The following is an 18,056-nucleotide window of genomic DNA, read 5'->3' as shown; positions in this document are numbered from 1 at the left end:
AGGCTGTTGGCCTTTGCTGCGAGGGTGCAGTGCAAGCTCATGGTCAGCTTGTTGTCCTCCAGGATCTCAAAGTCCTTCTCTGCAGAGCTGGTATCTTGCTGGTCCGCCACCAGCATGATGTCCACAGTGTGGCTGGGTCACAGGCTGTCCTCCCCCAGGGACTTTCTCAGCAGCACCTTGTCCTTCTTGCAAACCCCTCTCTTGCTTCTAACTGAGCCATCCAGTCTGATGCTCACCTCGACCTGATACTCCCAAAAGAGGAAGGGCTCATCAGGGATGTGAAGAGCAGCGTCAGCCTTGGCTGTAGTGACCAAGAAATGGTTGTCTCCTAGATCCCCAGGGAAATGGAGAAGGAGAGTAGCAGAGAGCAGACCCTGCACATCAGGGACTGAGAATTTGTTCTGTTGAGGGCACTGGCAGGTGGGATCCCATGGGATCCCATGTCAGGGCCCTGAAAGCATCCATAGGCCTTCATGGCCATGACCAGCCTCACCTGGGGCCTCTACCTGCATCTCTGTCCATGGGCCCAGGAGACCACTGAAGCCAGGCCTGAGTTTCAGCCACAGCTGGATCTATGCTGGAGGTGTACAGGTCTCCAGCTACAGCCATAGACACAGCCTTGCCTGTCCATGGACCTTACCGATACAGAATTGCAGACTTACTTCCCAGCTTGATTCTCTATGGGATGTGCAATGGAATGGCACCGTAGCCCTCCAAGTGCCAGACCCCAGCTGATTCACAGAGGCCTAAGGGCCTTTCTGCTGCCTTTCCTCCTGTCCTTTGGTCAGATTTTGGTAGGAGAGAAATGAAAAGCAGGTGAGGTTTCTGGGTGCCAATGACTGAAGCAGAGCCTTCACAAGTGAAATGATCTAGAGGCTATGCTAGTTCAAAACTGTTCTCTTCACCTCCTTTGGCTGAGGCCTTAAATCTGCAGGAAGCTGGAAATGCTGAGATCCCTCCATCTCCCTCTCCTTTAGCAATGAAGTTGATAGTACCCAAGTCAGAGGCTTTCAGTTCTGTTTCCAGCCTAAAGCACCCCAAGGTCTGGGGATATGCCAGGAAACTTGCCTAAGGAAGCCACTCCTCTGGACAAGAAGGTGGATGTTCCCAGGAATCTCAGGAGGCATGGTGTACTGACAGCTGTGTTCAGTGAGCTGGCCAAAGATCTCGTCTCCATTTCTGTAATGGTGGCCTAGATGTCAGCTTCATGTGTAAACCTTCCCTCTGGATGCTGACATTTACTGAGGAACCTGGGCTGACCTCAGAGCTGGCCCTGCTTGGAGCTGGGCATTGGACTACAGACCACCTGAGCTCCCTTCCACCCTGAATTGTCCTGTGAGCTCATGATGTAGAGACCCTCACCTCCACCTTAATCTTTTCTCCTGGGGCACATGGTCAATGCCCAGGTTCCTGGAAGGGTTGGTGGGAAAGAGACTGCAGGGGGACTCTATTTCAGTCTTCAGTCTGGCTGTGACTTTGTGGAGCAAAGAAGAATTCCAAAGGTGGAGATCACAGAAATGCTCATCCTAGTCCATTTTATTTTTCCTATTTTCCTGCCAAGAGGCAGTTTGTGGCTGTTGCATCTTTCATTGGCCACTGCAAAAAGAGAGCTTGGATCTGTCACCTCTCCAGGTGGGTGTAAGCTCTTACTAGGTTGCCCCATGCCTCCACTTCAGCAGGCTAGAGAGGCCCAGTTCCCTCAGACTCTCCTCACACCTCCTGCTTTATGCTCCTCACTCCATCTTGGCAGACCTCCTCTGGACCCTCTCCAGTCTCTCCATTTTCCTTTTGAAATGCAAAGCCCACGGGCTCCTACGGCAGCCATCATGACTCGCAGGCCCTTCTCCTCAGGACACTCCTTACCTGGTGTGGTCACTGCCCATGCTGCTGCATGGAGTTGTTCTCCAGCTTTTCCTTCTAAACCTTCAGGTTTCTGTTGGCCAAATCCCCAGATGTGTCAAGGTCCCTCTGGACTGAACCTCCAGCAGTCAAGCACTGAAAGTACATGTGCTGATGTCCATGCTGAGTCATGGTGCCTTTAACAAGACCGTAACTTAAGCAGCTGCAGGACACTGCTGATAAGAAAAGAGTACTAGTGCAATGGAGTTGCTAATCAAGGTAGAAAGCACTGTGATAACCACCTCAGAAACAGCAAAGGTGGGTAAAAATGAGGAAAGGCAGCGCCAGTGGGGAAATGGTGAAAAGGGGTGGACTTTTTGCAGGGGAGGGGCTAAGGCTGGTTCAAGAGTAGCACTTGAGAGGTGGGAAATTAATGAAAAGGAAATGAAAGCAGGTGAAGCAAAGGAAATGATCAGGGCTGTTTGGGGATACCTGTCAAGTAGCCCTGCATCTGAAGCAACACAGCCAGGAGCAGGACAAGAAAGCTGCAGCTGCTCTGACTGTACTGACATGTGACTTTCTTCCATGGTCACAGGAAACCTGAGAGCTTTCCTTACTGTCACCACTGCCTTACTGAAGTAGGATTTACCGTTGGTAAGTCCATGCTGACTGCTTTTGGACGCACTTGTCTCTTTTAGGTGCCCAGAGAAGTCACCCAAGAGGACTCTAATTGATGGCAGACTCCTCACCAAAGTGAGCTTGTACAGCCTGGGGTTCCCAGGGTCACACCTTGGGCCCCTTTCAAAGATGGGTGCAACATTGCCTTGTCCTCACTCACAAGAGACCTCTGCCCATCCCAAGTCAAAAGGGAGATTCAAAAGAAACATCGATCTTCCCCTGTGACTTCGTTACCACCATTTTGCCTGTTACACAGTCTGTTCAGTTTCTCTAATCTTTCATATATTTGCACCTGTCCTGATACAATGGCCATTTCTGAAGTCATCTTTGCAGATGCAGACTGCCTGGGCAAAGGCCCTTCCCATTTTTCTCCAATTTTCTCCTCCCCTTGTTCTTTGTTCATTCAGATACCTCTCACCTATGCAGCTGCTTTGAGCTTCAGGGAGTAAAAGCTTCCTTCTTAAAAGCTTACCAACAGTCCAATTGTCTCCTTAGCCAGCTCTTTAATTGTCTTTTTGTCTATCTTTTTGTATCCACCTACCCACCCTGTGCTGCTGCTTTGAGCTTCAGGGAGTAAATTTGGCCTGTCTTTCAGTAGTCTAATCATCTCTTTAGCCAACCTTTTAGTTCTATCTATCTTTTTGTATCTACCTATCTAAAACATTTCTCATAAGATTATCCCTTGTAGAAAGGCAACCTCATTAGAGAGAGCTTGAATTCAGCATATGGTTGCAGAGTGTGTTTTACTGTTTATGAAACCCAATCATGCTTTTCTTTTCTTTAATTGCAAAGAGGAAAAATTCTTCTGTGCCTATGTGCAGCCAGTTCTCGAAGGAGAGCAGGTGGGAGATGGTGCAGAGGACCTGTAGCATCCAGCTGCAGACTTCAGGGCAGAAGTCTGATGTAAGGAACAGCGATGCAAGTCCCAGGGGGCCAATGTCAGAAATGTTGAGCTTTGGGAGGGAAGGAGCAAAGTTGTCCATACAGTGTCAGAACTTAAGGAACTGATTCTCCTACCTGTCCAGACCTCCCGAGTGGACACTCTGGATTGTTATCACTTGGAGAATGCTGCTATAACCTCTTCTCTAAACTTAAACAGTAATAAAGCATTCCTTTTAAAATAGAAAATAATTTGTATTAGGTGCACTTTGAAATCTTCCTCCTTAACTACACTATGAAACAGCTCCAATTAGCGATACAAGTCTTGAAGACTTGAAGAAAATTACAGAAAGATAAAGAGCTCGTTAGGGCATTTGGGGCTCATTCCATGAACCTCAGATACTGAGAGAAGACTGAACAAACTGCTCAAGAAGTCCAAGTCAGAAGCTAAACCCAAAGTACCTTGAAGTATTAATGGGCCCCACTGAGGACCATTACTGACAAAGCCTCCCCAGGGACTCGTTAGAGCAGATAATTGGAGGCCATGATTGCAGGTAGGTAAAGGCACTGTGCAGGTGCCTGTAACGCTGAGCCAACCCTTTGGTTTGTTTCATGAAGCAGAAAGGCCAAACCCTGACCCCCAGGCCCTGGGAAGGCAGATCCTGAGACCCTCAAATTAAAGTTCCATCTCACCAGCCTTCGTGGCAGAGGCAACTGCTATAGGCAAGACAACAAAGACCCCAGTCCTGTTGGTCCTCTCAGCCTCACTAGAGCCCTTGGCCAGATCTACTGCATGGTCCTACAATGTCCCATGCCTGCACCTCTTTCCCTTCAGGCTGCTGACATCCTTCTTGCTTTCCCACCTACCTCTCACCCCAGCATTTCTAGACCTTCACTGATGGCTCTTTACTCTCACAGGCCATTCCTTGAAACACAAAGCCATGGGCTGATCCAGACTCCCTCTGGGTCACCTCTTGCACCGCAAGACTACACTTTCAGTGACATTTCTTTTTTCTCACATCCACTCTGAACCTTCCAAGCTGCACTTTGTGGAGGCTTCCTTCTCTTCCCACTACCAAGCAAAAGCTCCATCATCTCTGAAAACACCCTTCAAGCAGTTGCACGCTACTACTATAGTGCCCTGAGCCTCCACTTCACCACGCTAAAGAAGCCCAGGTCCCTCAGCCTCTCCACACAGGCCCCAAACCCCATCCTGCCACATCTCCTCTAGAACCCCTCCAGTTCCTCCCCATTCCTCCAGACCGGGGAGCCCCACACCCAGACACACTAGTCCAGATGTGGCCACACCAGTGCTGAGACAAAGGGGATGATAACTCCCTTCTCTGGGTGCCCATGCTCCAACCAAGGCAGCCCTCTATGCAGCTGGCTTTCTTCATGGTGAGCAGGTACCACTGGCTCCTATGGCGTTCCTCTTAGTGCCCACGCCCTTCTTCTCAGGGTCACTCCGCAGCTGTTCAGGTCCCAGCCTGCCCCCATGTTTGGGCTTATTCTACCCCCAAAAAAGCACGTGCAGCTTCTCTTTGTAAAACTTCCTGAGGTTTCTGTTGCCAGATCCCAGAGTTTCTCAAGGTGCCTCTGGAGTGAAGCTCTGTTGGCACAGCTGTTGCTGTGTATGTACAGACGGCCCACCAGCTTAGTGGTGCCTCTGACAAGAAAACAGCATGAGGAACTGCAGGACACTGCAGCTAATAGAAGGAGGTACTGGTTTAATGGAATTGCTGACCAAGGCAGGAATTCCCATGATGACAAGCTCAGAATCACCAAACGAGGGTACATAGGAAACCAAAGCAGGGCCAGGGAGGAAAGGGAATACAGAGATGTGCTGTTTACATGGGAGGGTACTGGGATGGTGAAGGGGAAGAAATTGTGAGTGGGAAAAGAGGGGAAAAGGAAAGAAAAGTTGAAGCAAAGGAAATAATGAGGGTCTTGGAGGGGTAGCTGCCAAGCAACCCTGCATCTGGGCAACAATGCCTGGAGTGGGACAAGAAAGCCACAGATCATCTGACCAAGCCTCTTTCTGGCTGAATTCAGTGGTCACTGGGAACTTGAGTGCTTTCCCTCCCATCTTAAATGAAAGACCTGTTGTGGATGGAAGCACAGAATCATTCATGCTGGAAGGGACCTCAAGAGATCTCTAGGTCAACCTCCTGCTCTCAGCAGGGTCAGCGATGGGCTCAGAGCAGGTTGCTCAGGAGCTTATTCATTTGGGGCTTGAAAAGCTGCAAGGATGGAGATGACACAAGCTCTCTGGGCAATCTGCTTCAGTGCTTCGAGTGTCTTGATGGGGAGAAGGATTTTCCTCCCTTGTTTCAGCTGATGCCCAGTGGCCCTCATCCTCCCATCATGCACAACAGTGAAGAGCCTGGCTCCATTTTCTTGCTGATACCCAAGAAGATGTGGGAAGGCTGTTATTAGGTCTCCCCAAAGCTTTCTCTTCTCCTGGCTTTGCACCTTTGTAGGACACAGGCATCTTGGGCTGCGTTAGGAAGAGCACTGCCAAAGGGTTGGTGGAGGTGATCCTTCCTCTCTGCTCAGCACTGCTACAATTTGTCTTGCTGACTTCCCTCAGCATTTGCTACCCTACCACCTCACTCACAATTCAGCCAAAGCTGCCCTCCACATCTTCCACCAGTCCTGCCTTGTCTTCTTGTGAAAAACAAGTCCAGGAGAGCATCCCCCCATGTCACATCAGGGATCACCTTCCACCTTCCCTCTAAACAAGGCCTTCTAGCAGAGGTCCATGGTCTTCAAAGTCCCCAGTGACTACCAAAATTTGTGTCCCTTCCCCCAGCTGCCTAGAGGATGCCTCGTCCTCTTCCTGTCCTTCCTCGGGCAGTTCAGGGATCCTTACTAAAAGACCACTGCACATCAAGGAGTTAGTCATCCATGTAATGGTAAATCTGAGGAGACCCAAGCCTGTGCTGTGCTCCGCGTACAGCTTGGCCTTCAGGCCGTGTTGTGCTGAGCATATTGCTGGGTTGCAGGATAAACTTGACTGTAATGAGAAGTCTGCAGGAAGCTCCCACCTGGTACCGGTGATTAGGCCACCTGCTTGTCCTTCCTTTTATCTAAAACTGCAACAAGGAATTCACATGTGAACCCCCTCTTTTGGGGCTTTCTACTGAAAGGATGACTTGAATTTTTTTCTTCTAAGAAAACACTGAAAGTGATCACAGAAGCAAAATGGGATAACCCTTCTACAGACGGGATCTGCAAGACTTGCTGCACCAGCTGACTGGACAGAAGTAACCTCACCGTGATCATCCAAGCCACGTGCCTGCTGCTGGCCTTTCAGCTTGTGCAGTAGACACAAGCAAATCATGTGCGCACTGCTGTCCCATCGGATACTCAGATGGAAAGGACAGGACAACCCCTATCCAAGCCCTCTTCCTGCATGGGCCTACCAGGTACTTAGGGATTCCCACAATCAACTTGCCAACCCCGTGCCTTCTGCTGGTCTGTCAGAGACACTGGCAGATGTGAGCCTAAAAGCACGTACCCCAGCCATGATTCAAGGGCTGACAGTCACTTTCCCAGCCATGTTCCTGCTACTGGCCTATCAACTCCAGAGACAGAAGTGACCTCACAGCCACCTTCAAGGCCTTGTGCCTCCTGCTGGCCCAGGAGATCCTGAGGCACAGCTGACCTCACCATAGCATTCCCACCCATCTCCTCCTTGTGGCCTATGAGCTGATCAGATACAGGTCACCTCACATTCCTCTTCCAGTGCCATGCAACTGTTCTGGGACCTCACGATCCTCCTCCTGCCCCAAGGGGCCAAACAGCTTAAGTTAGGGTTAGGAAAGGGTTGAAGGTGAGGGGATTAGAGCACGGGAAATAATGGCTTTGGAGCTTAGGTGTTGAGGTTAGGGTTTAGGGACTACAGCTCACCTTGCATGGTTAGGGATTAGGCAAAGGTTTATAGGGTAGGATTGGTGTTCTGCTGAGCGTGTCTGGTTGATGTTTAGGGTAGGGGCTACCTTTGTGGATGAGGTTTTTGTTTGGGCCTGGGGTGAGGGCGAGGGATAAGGCCAACATTTTAATGCTGGAGGTATGGGCAAGGGATTATGGGATCAATAGTGTAAGAGTACGGGTAAGGGGTTCTGTGTTTGGACTTTGGTTTAGAGGTAAACTTTGAGATGAGGGATTAGAGCAGTGGATTCCTTGCAGGGTGAGGGGTAGCATTTAGGGGCAGGCTTAGGACTTAAGGTTGCTGGTTAGAAATAGGGTAAAGGCCTAACATGAATGTTTTCACAGTCAGTGTTGCAGAGGCATCAAAATCACCTGAATGGATCTTACCTCTTCAAAATCTTTCATTTCTTTTGGCCAAGCCCCTCTTCCCTCCCCCAAATCTCCCATCTTCCAGTCCCAGCTACCCCTGACTTCCCCAAATCTTTCATCTTGTTGGGGACAGTAATGTAAGGGCTTTCAAGACCTCCACATGTCTGTGTGCCTACTGCTGGCCAGTCAGAATTGCCCTCAGAGCCAGCAGCCAAGGGGACACAGTGTGCTGCTGTGCTGGAGAGGTCCCTGCTCAGCCACCCCAGCAGTGCTGGCGGCAGGTGATGCCCTCCCCCACCCCTGAGGTACTCTGCCTGCATCCCAGCTCATGCTCCAGAAGGGCTCCCATATCTCCTGGGATGCATTTCCCACACGGCTGCTTCAGCTTCCCCAGGGCATCCTGGAGGCAGTGACCACCTCTGTGTGGATAACTGAAGCAAGGCCTGAATGTAGATTTTAGGACAAACTTGAAACCTCTGCAGAAAAGAACTCTTTGGAAGAGCTGAAAAAGTCTCCATTTCCAGCATTGCTAGGTTTTTAAATGAATTTTCATTATTTTTTTCAATGGTTTTTTTTTTTTTTAAACAGCACCAAGGGTATTTACTAGCAAACTGATGATGCTCTCTTTCACTACATGAATAGTCTTCTGCAGCCCCTTATCAAAATAAATGTTCTTATCGATGGTTCAAACATTGCTCAGAAGAACTATATTTATATTGGGTTATCTTGTCTCTCTAATTCTGCCCCTCTGTCTTTTCTCCTTCCTCTGCCTATTCTGTCTTCAATGAGCTCTTCAACAGAACGATTCCTTGCACCATAGAATAACTCATGTTGGAAGAGACCTGAACATTGTCTTATCCAGCTCTTCTGCTGGACACAGGGTGACCTAGATGAAGCATTTCAAAGGCTCTCCTTCCGCTTGCCCTCATCTACAAAGGAGCTGAAGGTGCGCTCCATCCCACCACACAGGGAGATAATAAAGATAATTCAGCAGTGTTGGCCCAAGTGCTGGTCACAGAGGAATGCCAAAAGTGACGGGCTGCCAGGAGGACTCCGTACCACTGATGACATCGGGGCCTAATCGTCTGGCTATGAAGAGATCACGGCAGACCATGTCTAAGGCCTTGTTAAAGTCCAGGTACGCAACATTGCCAACTTTCCCCTCCCATACATGTTCTGCAATCTTTTTCTTTGCCTTCAAGTACCTGGAGATGGCTGCAGGAGGACTTGCCCCATCACCTTCCCAGGGACTGAGGTGAAGCTGACCAGCCTGTGATTCTCCCAGACCTCCTTGAAGATGGGTTTGATATTTGCCTTTTCTGAGGACCTTGAAACCTCCCTGATTGCTCTAGCCTTTCCAAGATGTTTGAGAGAGGTGTCATGATAATGCCGGCCAGCTCCACCAGCACCTCTCTGCCCCTTCCCACACCCAAAGCCCTCTCTGTATCCACTTCCAGAGGAATGCCCAGGTTCTTCCTGCAGGCCCACAACTCCAAGGTGCAGCTGACAGCTTTTCTGAGCATTTTCCTTAGTGTCCCCCTCCGCCCAAACCTTTCTGGTCCACAGGCTGAAGATGAACGTATTGAGCAGGGGCCTGAGGATGGTGTAGAAAAAGGGGTTTGTCAAATGATCTCAGGAGGGCTCTTCTGGGCATCACACAGACAATGACGAGGGTGTCATAGGAAACAGTGGCACTAGTGAGGTGAGAGGAGCAGGTGGAGAAGACCTTCTGTCTGCCCATGCTGGGCGGGAGAGCTGCTCCAGGTTGGCAGCTCTGATGCCCACACAGGATGCCCGTGTGAACAGGAAGGGGAGGACTGGCTCTAAAAAGCAGGTTATGAAAGCACACAGCATGAATGTCACGGTGGCACTGCAGGAGAGCTCCAGTGAAATCACGGAAGAGGTGGTCTGCTCCACTGGGACCACAGACCTGTATCTGGGACAAGAATGAAATGATTCCTGTAGATGGCATAAATACCCCGAGCCAAGGTGCAGCTGCCTACTCGAGACAGACCTTCCAGTTCAGGAGCCTTGCAGAGAGAAGCCAGTGGCACAGAGCCCAGCACTGATTGTAGGATGTGGCCACCAGCAGGAAGCACTCAGTACCTGCAAAAGGTGCCAAAAATAGTACTAACGCTGCTGTGAGCAGAGGTGATACCTACATGGAAAAACATTTGTTTCTTTGTTAATTGCTTAAAGAAATTGTGAAGGCAGTTCAGAGAGGTGAAACAGGAAGGTGCCTCTGAGTGCATTCATACTCTCTAGATGGGCTCTGTGCCTTCTGAAAGGTGAGAAATGCCGCCTTCCAAAGGGCAGTGTCGCTCGTGCTTGCAGAACCCCTTCTGACTGCAGGGTTGAGATGCTCCGCAGGTGTGCTTCTTTCCTACTGTACATTTGAAGGCACAAGCCAGAAAGCCAAGGAAGAGTGATAGAGCAGACAGAGGCATTTGCAATGAGCCTTTCCAAGGCAGGTGAGAGAAACGTCATGGGGACAGTGGGGGCTGTTCCTGGAGTCACACTCAGAAGTGTCGGGGCTCTGTGAGGTGTCCATATTCGAGCTTGCCTCATGCACTCTGCATACTCACAGGGGTGTTCAGATGCAAGTCCTTCCCTTGCACACGCAGAGGCAGTGCATTGCAGCAGTCACAGTGTCTTTCTGGCCTCCTGTTGCCACTCCCAGAGGGTGGCAGGCACCTCAGCCCTGCAGTGTGTTGCGCGGCTCTGCACTCATCTGAGATGCCCCACAGCATGAGGAACGGACACAGGGACCTCGGTTCAAGGAAGGACATCCCAGTGCTGCATTCAGGTGGTTTCCCAGGGAATGTTACTCCCAACGTGAAGCGACCTCAAGACACTGGCTGTCCCACAGGCCTTCGCAGCACCCCCAGGAACAGATGACTGTGTTTGTGCTCACTCGGGTTCATCTCACCACATGCATACGATGTGGATGCTTAGGCCTCCTCTTTACAATGCAAACATGGACTTCTGAACAAGTCATTTGGTGTCCCTCCATAGAGGGATACAGGACCTCTTGGAGGTGGGCTGAGAGGCCAGTGCTGGAAGCGGTGGTTTTTATTGGCCGGTCTGTGATGATTGTCCTGGGGCAGCTTCCCTGGGGTGTCCAGCGCACACGGGAATAGATCAGAGCCTGCTCTGCTGCTTCTTCATGGCTCTCCCAGGAGCCTGGTGGTGCGAGGACACTGCTGTTTGCCCCCACCCTGCACACTCACACATTTTAGCTATTCACTGGTGTTTTCTGGGCATTTTCCTGGGCATGTTCTTGAGAGACACTTGGAAAGAAGACCGAAGCTTCAGGCACTGCCCTGAGGAGATCACCTTGTATGATGGAAATGCTGTTATGGAGGCCAGCTCTGTCACAGAGGTGCCCATTGCCTGTCCCTGCCTGCAGTCACAGGATGGCCACCCAGCAGGACTGTGAGCAAGCCTCAAGAGCACTCAGGCCTTACACCAACACAAGAGCTAAGAAGGACAGTGCTGAAGTGGAAAGTGAGCAGCTCTGGGAAGACCAAGCACTGGTGCTCCCTGGCAGTGCTGCTGTGCCAGGACTCCTTTTGCCTCCACCTCTGCACACAGGCACTGCCCCTGCAGCTCCAGAGAAGTCTTGGAGGCAGGATCTCAGAGTAACAAGTCACTGGAAGGTCCTTTATTTTCATTAAACACACAGAGAGCACGGCTCCTCATGTACACAGTCTGTGGGTCACACAGAATCTGGATAGATGTACATCATGAGAAAGAGCAAAAATCATGACATTTCTTTGTGGACAAGATTACCAAAAGTAAAACAAAGCAAAAAAAACCCAAAACTCAAAACCAACACCGAAAAAAATTACAGAAGGCAGGCTGGGCCTGTAACGAATTACATTAAGTGATTTGCAGAAGAAGACAAACAGTTTAATGCTTTTGAAAATAATCCAGTCATCAGTTTCCACACTGCATCCTTGAGCTCCTGGTTCCTCATGCTGTAGATGAGGGGGTTCACTGCTGGAGGCACCACAGAGTACAGGACTGCCACCACCACAGCCAGGAATGGGGAGGAGGTGGCAGGGGGCTTGAGGTAGGCAAACATGGCAGTGCTGACAAACAGGGAGACCACAGCCAGGTGAGGCAGGCACGTGGAAAAGGCTTTGCGCTGACCCTGCTCAGAGGGGATCCTCAGCACGGCCCTGAGGATCTGCACATAGGACACCACAATAAAAACAAAACACCCAAAGGCTAAACAGGCACTAACCACAAGAAGCCCCACTTCCCTGAGGTCGGCATCTGAGCAGGACAGCTTGAGGATCTGGGAGATTTCACAGAAGAACTGGTCCAGGACATTGCCTTGGCAGAGGGGTAGTGAAAATGTATTGGCAGTGTGCAGCACAGCATAGAGAAACCCAGTGCCCCAGGCAGCTGCTGCCATGTGGACACAAGCTCTGCTGCCCAGGAGGGTCCCGTAGTGCAGGGTTTGCAGATGGCCACGTAGCGGTCATAGGCCATGACAGCGAGGAGAGAAAACTCTGCTGTAACACAGAAAAAGAAAAAAAAGACCTGTGCAGCACATCCCAGGTAGGAGATGGCCCTGGTGTCCCACAGGGAATTGGCCATGGCTTTGGGGAGAGTGGTGGAGATGGAGGCCAGGTCGAGGAGGGAGAGGTTGAGGAGGAAGAAGTACATGGGGGTGTGGAGGCGGTGGTCACAGGCTACGGCAGTGATGATGAGGCCGTTGCCCAGGAGGGCAGCCAGGTAGATGCCCACGAAGAGGCAGAAGGTCAAGAGCTGCAGCCCCTGTGTGTCTGCGAATGCCAAGAGGAGGAACTGACTGATGGAGCTGCTGTTGGACATTTGATTCCTCTGGGCACTGGGACCTGTTCCAGGAGGAAAAGGCAGTGACAAGTTGGGGTAGACATCTCACAGGAAAACTTATTCCAGTTCTCATGGAAACCCCCCAAATTGCCTCTCCCCTTTCAGAAAACCTTTGGCTGGTCCCTTTTGTGAACACTGGTGGGTGCTGGCTGAGGATGCCCCACAAAGCAGGGGGCTCTGCTGTGGGCTCTGGAGGAGTCAGTTCTGCCCTACAACAAGAGATAAATAGGAACTGGGAGTGATGTTAATCCACTCGTGGTCTTAAAGAGCTTTTCAGCATTGTCACTCCCAATTCACTGAACTGCAGAGAAGAGCTGTGGGGATTTTGTTTTGTTTATCTGCTTCTAGTTGCCCCATCACAGTGAGTGGTATTTTTAAGGCAGAAATCGTTGGCATTTCTGCTTGTCTCCAAGAGAAACCTTGTGGGTTCTGTGAAGCCAAAGGACTATCCCTTCATGCAGAGTGAGGCAGCCAGTCTGTCCATCAGCCTGGTCTCAGCTGCCCTAGGCTGCCATTTCTTTGAGCTGGAGGACAATTATACCTAGATGTTCCCCTGAGAAGAAAGTGGACAATGGTGAGAGCAGGTGAATCCAGCTCCCAAGTGCAGGTCTCCAAACTGCTCCTACTGTCTCATCCTACCTGAGGAATATCTCAGCTCTCCCCTCGCAGCCAGGGCCACAGAGGGCTCATTACAGCTGCTTGCATACAGCCTTCCAGCAGCATTTCCATGGCCTTAGTACTGAGGGGCTGCCAGGTAACACAGAGATGGCATGGGAGAGCTGTGCCCTTCTGGAAGGCAGCCTGCAGCCCAGCAGGACCCCCCCGGGAAATAATTGAATGTCCTAAGGATCCTGTGACCTGAATGGAGAGTTGGCTCACTCAGCCCTGCAACCAGCATTGCCCGGAGCCCCCACCTTAGCTGGGAACAAAGGCAACATGAAGAGGAGAGGAAAAATGGAGAACTTCCCCAATCCTCCTGTTCATGGAGGCAGTACAGGGACAAACAGATGGGTACTCAGGAGGTTCGTCAGGGGTCCATCTGTCAAGGAGCTAACTCATGCCGTGGACCACATGGCCTTCGCGGTGAAGGCTCTGCTGGGTGGCAGAAGAGGTCGGGGGCTTGCTCCGGGGAAGGCATCTGCAGTGCAGGTCATGGCACGCGGGTGTATTACCCCCCCCTCCCACAGCATTTCTGGCAGCAGCTCCCTCTCACTCCCTGCCCATGGCTCTGCTGCCTGGAGCTCTCCCTGCCGGCAGATGTTTCTCTGTCCCCACATCTCCTCCCTTTTGGTGCTCACAGACCCCAGCCTGCCCACTGCATGCTCAGCTCTGCCCTGCAGACCCCTCCTGGCAGCAGGGCACTGCCCAGGGGCATCTCTGTGTGTGCAGGGGCTCAGGAGCAGCTCAGAGAAGTCTTCATGAGAACTGGGGTCTTTGTGCCTTTGCCAGAGCGAAGAAGTAAATTCCCATCTGCCACTGCCCCCCAGCCAACAAAGAGTGGAAAACTCAAAGCACAGACTCCTTCGCTTTCAGGTAAATACTGCCTCGATGTCCTTCTTCAAAAGGACCCTCTGCAAATGCCCTGGACTGATCGGGAGCTGTGAGCAGCTCTGACCCATGCAGCACCCTCTCCACTGCAGAAGGACCCTGCCCTGCCACCTATCACACCTTCCACCCACAGCTTCTCCTTGTAGCATTGTGGGCAGCTCCCTGGGCAGGCTGAGTGCTGACCCTGGCAGGCGACAGAGCCCCTGCCCCAGCACGCAGCCCCTGGGGTGCAGGGACCCTGCTCTGAAGGACAGCCCTGGGCACCCCTCAGTGCACACCCAGCTTCCCACCCTTGCAGACATCCCCGGGAGAAGGGAGCTTTCATGCCCTGTTCCTTATGGTGCTGCAGGGAAGCCCTGCTCTGGAGCATGTCCTTCTCCACAATAAAGAAACCCTGAGCGCCATCCTGCCAGATCCTAGCTGCAGCAAGATGTGCCAGCTCTAGGAGGCCCCTCCAGGACACTTGTGTATCACCCTGAAGCCAGAGACTTACTGTGTCAAGGACTGTGTAGATTTCTCCACCAGTGAACTCTCAGCATTCTCCCACTACACAGTGCCTGTAACATCTCTCGCACGTCTCTCCTGTCCCCGTGCACTTGCAGGCTGTGCCCTCCCCCTGCTGTGCTTTGCAGAGGAGCTGCTCCTTGCTGTGAGCTCCCTCCATCCCAGGAGCCCAGCCCAGCTCAGCAGCAGAGGCCCAGCCCAAGGCAGCGCTTTCTCTGCCCCTCTGGGCTCCCTCCAGGTGTCCCTGGGGCTCCAGGGGAACCTGCTGTGAAACAGGCTGAAGCAACCACTGATGTTCCCTCCCACAGCTGGGGAGGGACACTTACTCCCAGCAGTGTAATTTCTCTTACCAGAGACAGAGCTAGGTCCTATAATCACTTTTTCTTGTCCCATCATTTGGGAGGACACCCAGACAGTGACAGGGAGGGATCTCTTTTACCCCTGCTGAGGGAAGGGATTCAGCAGAGTCAACTGAGGCATCTCATCCTGGGTCTGTAGTTCTGGGGCTGGAAGGGGTCTCAGCTCCCTCCCATGCAGACCACAACCCCCAGGAGCTGGGATTCCTCTTGCATAGTTCAGGTGTGCACAAAACAGGCACCTGCATGTGAGCTTCTTGTCTCAGCTCCCATAGTAATTACTGGAGATGGAGACCAGGAGTGAGCTGTTCAGACACAAACACCTGGTGACATTTGAGGTGCCAGAGGTGACCAAAGATGCATGCTGGTCACTGTCAGCTGTAATGCAGCAGCCCATAGAGACAGGGCAGCATCTGGGGGCATCACCTTGGAGGCTGGTGGGAAATTCCATTGTCCAGGTAAATTGACAGCAGATGCCCACATGTAGGACAACTGAACCCGTAACAGTTGCTTATGTCCAGGGCAGCCTATAGAGGTCTTCAGCTGACCAAATGCGGTCATGTGGCCCAAGGAGAGCTAAGTCTCTCTTTCTCTTCTCCATCAGTTCTATTATCTACATCTCCTTTGGCAGTGGTCTCATGTGCATCCCTCCATTGCCTAACCTAATTCAGGACACCTGAATCTTAATTTAATACCCAAATACAGGCCTGCAGAGCTACATGAGATGCCAGGGCTCTCCAGCCCAACTGCATGCAGCTGACATGGACAGCACAGGGCCTATACAGGAACCCCCTCCCCATTCAGACTAATTGGTTTGCAGGCACCACCCAGGGCATCTCAGACAGATTTGGTGCCTTTGGGCCCATGACTGAATCCCACCACTGCACTGACGTGAGGTCTGTCCCTTCTCTCTCTAGCAGGTGCTGGGCAGTGCATGAATACCAAGCACATCACACCAGGGTCTCCACTCGTGTGCATTCCCTCTCAAACTCTGCTGGTTCAACTCGACGTTTAACCATCCCCTCCATGTTACAATCATGGATCAGGCTGGTGATTTTCATTTTGCCTGTATCACAGGATGTCCACACCCAAGGGCACTCTCAACATCATCTCTTTCTTCCTGAGATAAGATTCACCACCACGACAGAGGCTGCAGAGACACCACAGACAGCAAACCCCTCTCCTGCTCAGACTGCACAGCCCACCTCTGTTTCGCTTTGGCCTTGGAGAGAGCAGGGTTTGCCACATTTGTGGGCACCTCATTTCTTCTTTGCATTTACTCCAGCATGTCTCTGCTGTGAAGCAAAGCCTTTGCACACTTGAGGCCTTGGGCACTTGGTAGCAGGTTTCCCTCTTGCAAGTCTGCTCTCAGCCCAAAGGTGCCACAGCTGAGGGGCTGCAGCCCAGACATGCACCCATGCCCTCAGCCTGGGGCACAGGCAGGAGGAGCTGGAGCTCTGCATGCAATCTCTTCATCCCACTTTGAGGGAATAACAGCTGAGGTGTGTTGGGACAGCTGACATGACTGGGGTGCTGTGATGGGTGGGTACAGGATCATCAGGAGAGACAGGCCAGAAAGATGAGGAGGGAGGTGTCCCCAGTGTGAAGGAGCTGCTTAGACGTGTGAAGCTCCTCTATGGGATGAACAAAGTGGGTGAGCCCTTGTGGATGAGGGTCAGAGGAGAGGCTGGTAAGGGTGACATTGTGGTGGGAGACAAAGAACCCATGGAAGTCCCCCTGTGGACTTTCATTACCCTGGTATTCACTGGAGAGAGACCACAACAGCATGCAAACAGACCTGGAGGTTTCTGGTGGGGTTTGGGACACAGCTTGGGACACAGGACTTCATAGCACTGCTGCCAGATTGGCCAAAAATGGTGACACTCACCTGCATCTGTTACTCTCACAGAAGGCAGAGCTGGCCATGGATGTGAAAACCAGTGTCAGCCTTGGCTGTCATGACCATGAAACAGTGGGGTGTCACCTCCCAGGGGGAAGGAGAACAGAAGAGTGCAGATGATAGCCCTCAAAGCAGCAGACTTTGGCCTGGTCTTGCGACTTTAAGTGGGGGATCCCCTATGAGCAGCACAGAAGAACAGCAGAGCCCAGTACAGCTGGTCTGCAAGGACAGTGTCTTTCAAGTCCGAGAGTGTGCAGACCAAGAGTCAGGAAAACAAGCAGAGATATCAGGAGAGAAGCGTGGGGAACCAGCAGACTCATGGGGGAAGCTCCATAGAAAAAAAGCAGCATACAAGAGGTGGATGCAAGGGTTGAAACAAAGGAGGAACTCAGAAATATGGTTGGTTTTAGGAAAGCCAGAGCTCCCGTAGAGTTGACACTTGCAAGGGAGTTCAAGGGCACAATGTTACCACTTCAGGAACAGTTAAAGAAGAAATGAAGACAACGTGTGGCCACTGCTGAATTGCATTAGGCAGGTGTAGATAGGTGTGAGGCACTCTTGGCCTTTGTCTTCACCAGCAAGGTCTCCCAGTTCCGTGTGCCTAAGAGGCAGAACCGCAGGTGAAATCCAGCAGTGGATGGAGATCAAGTCAGGGGTTACTTAGGGAAGGTCAGCCCTCAATAGTCCCTTGGACCAGATGGGATGAATCCAAGGCTGTGGCTGTTGAGAGACCAGGCCGAGGTCATAGCAGGGCTGCTCTGCTACATTCTGGAAGGTCATCATGACTGGAGAAAGCCAAAGGCAACTCTTGCATACATCTTCTAAAAAGGCCCAGGGACTGAGCAGGGGAGTTACAGGCTGCAGTGACAGAGGCCAGGGCCTGCGTGGCTGGGCAGCAGCTCTGTGGAGAAGGCTCTGGTGGTCCTTGAGTTCCCTTAGGCAAAACATGAGCCAGCAGAGGATGCTGGGCTGTGTGAGCAGGGCCACAGGCAGGAGAAGTGATTCTCCCCCTCTGCTCGGCACTTTTCACACCACGTCCAGAATCCTTGCCCAGGTTTAGAGCCTGTGCAATGACAGTGAGACATGGGCAAAGAGGAGCCGCTTCACTGGAGGGCCACGAAGATGGCAATCCTTCCATTACCCTTCAAGTGTTTGTGTGATTTCCCCAACAATACCAGTATCTG

This window comes from Nipponia nippon, unplaced genomic scaffold (assembly GCF_047370975.1).
Source record: "Nipponia nippon isolate SJK-2023a ecotype South Korea unplaced genomic scaffold, ASM4737097v1 scaffold_69, whole genome shotgun sequence".
Lineage (NCBI taxonomy): Eukaryota > Metazoa > Chordata > Aves > Pelecaniformes > Threskiornithidae > Nipponia > Nipponia nippon.
The sequence above is the reverse complement of the archived record's forward strand: the minus strand, read 5'-3'. Positions refer to the sequence as shown.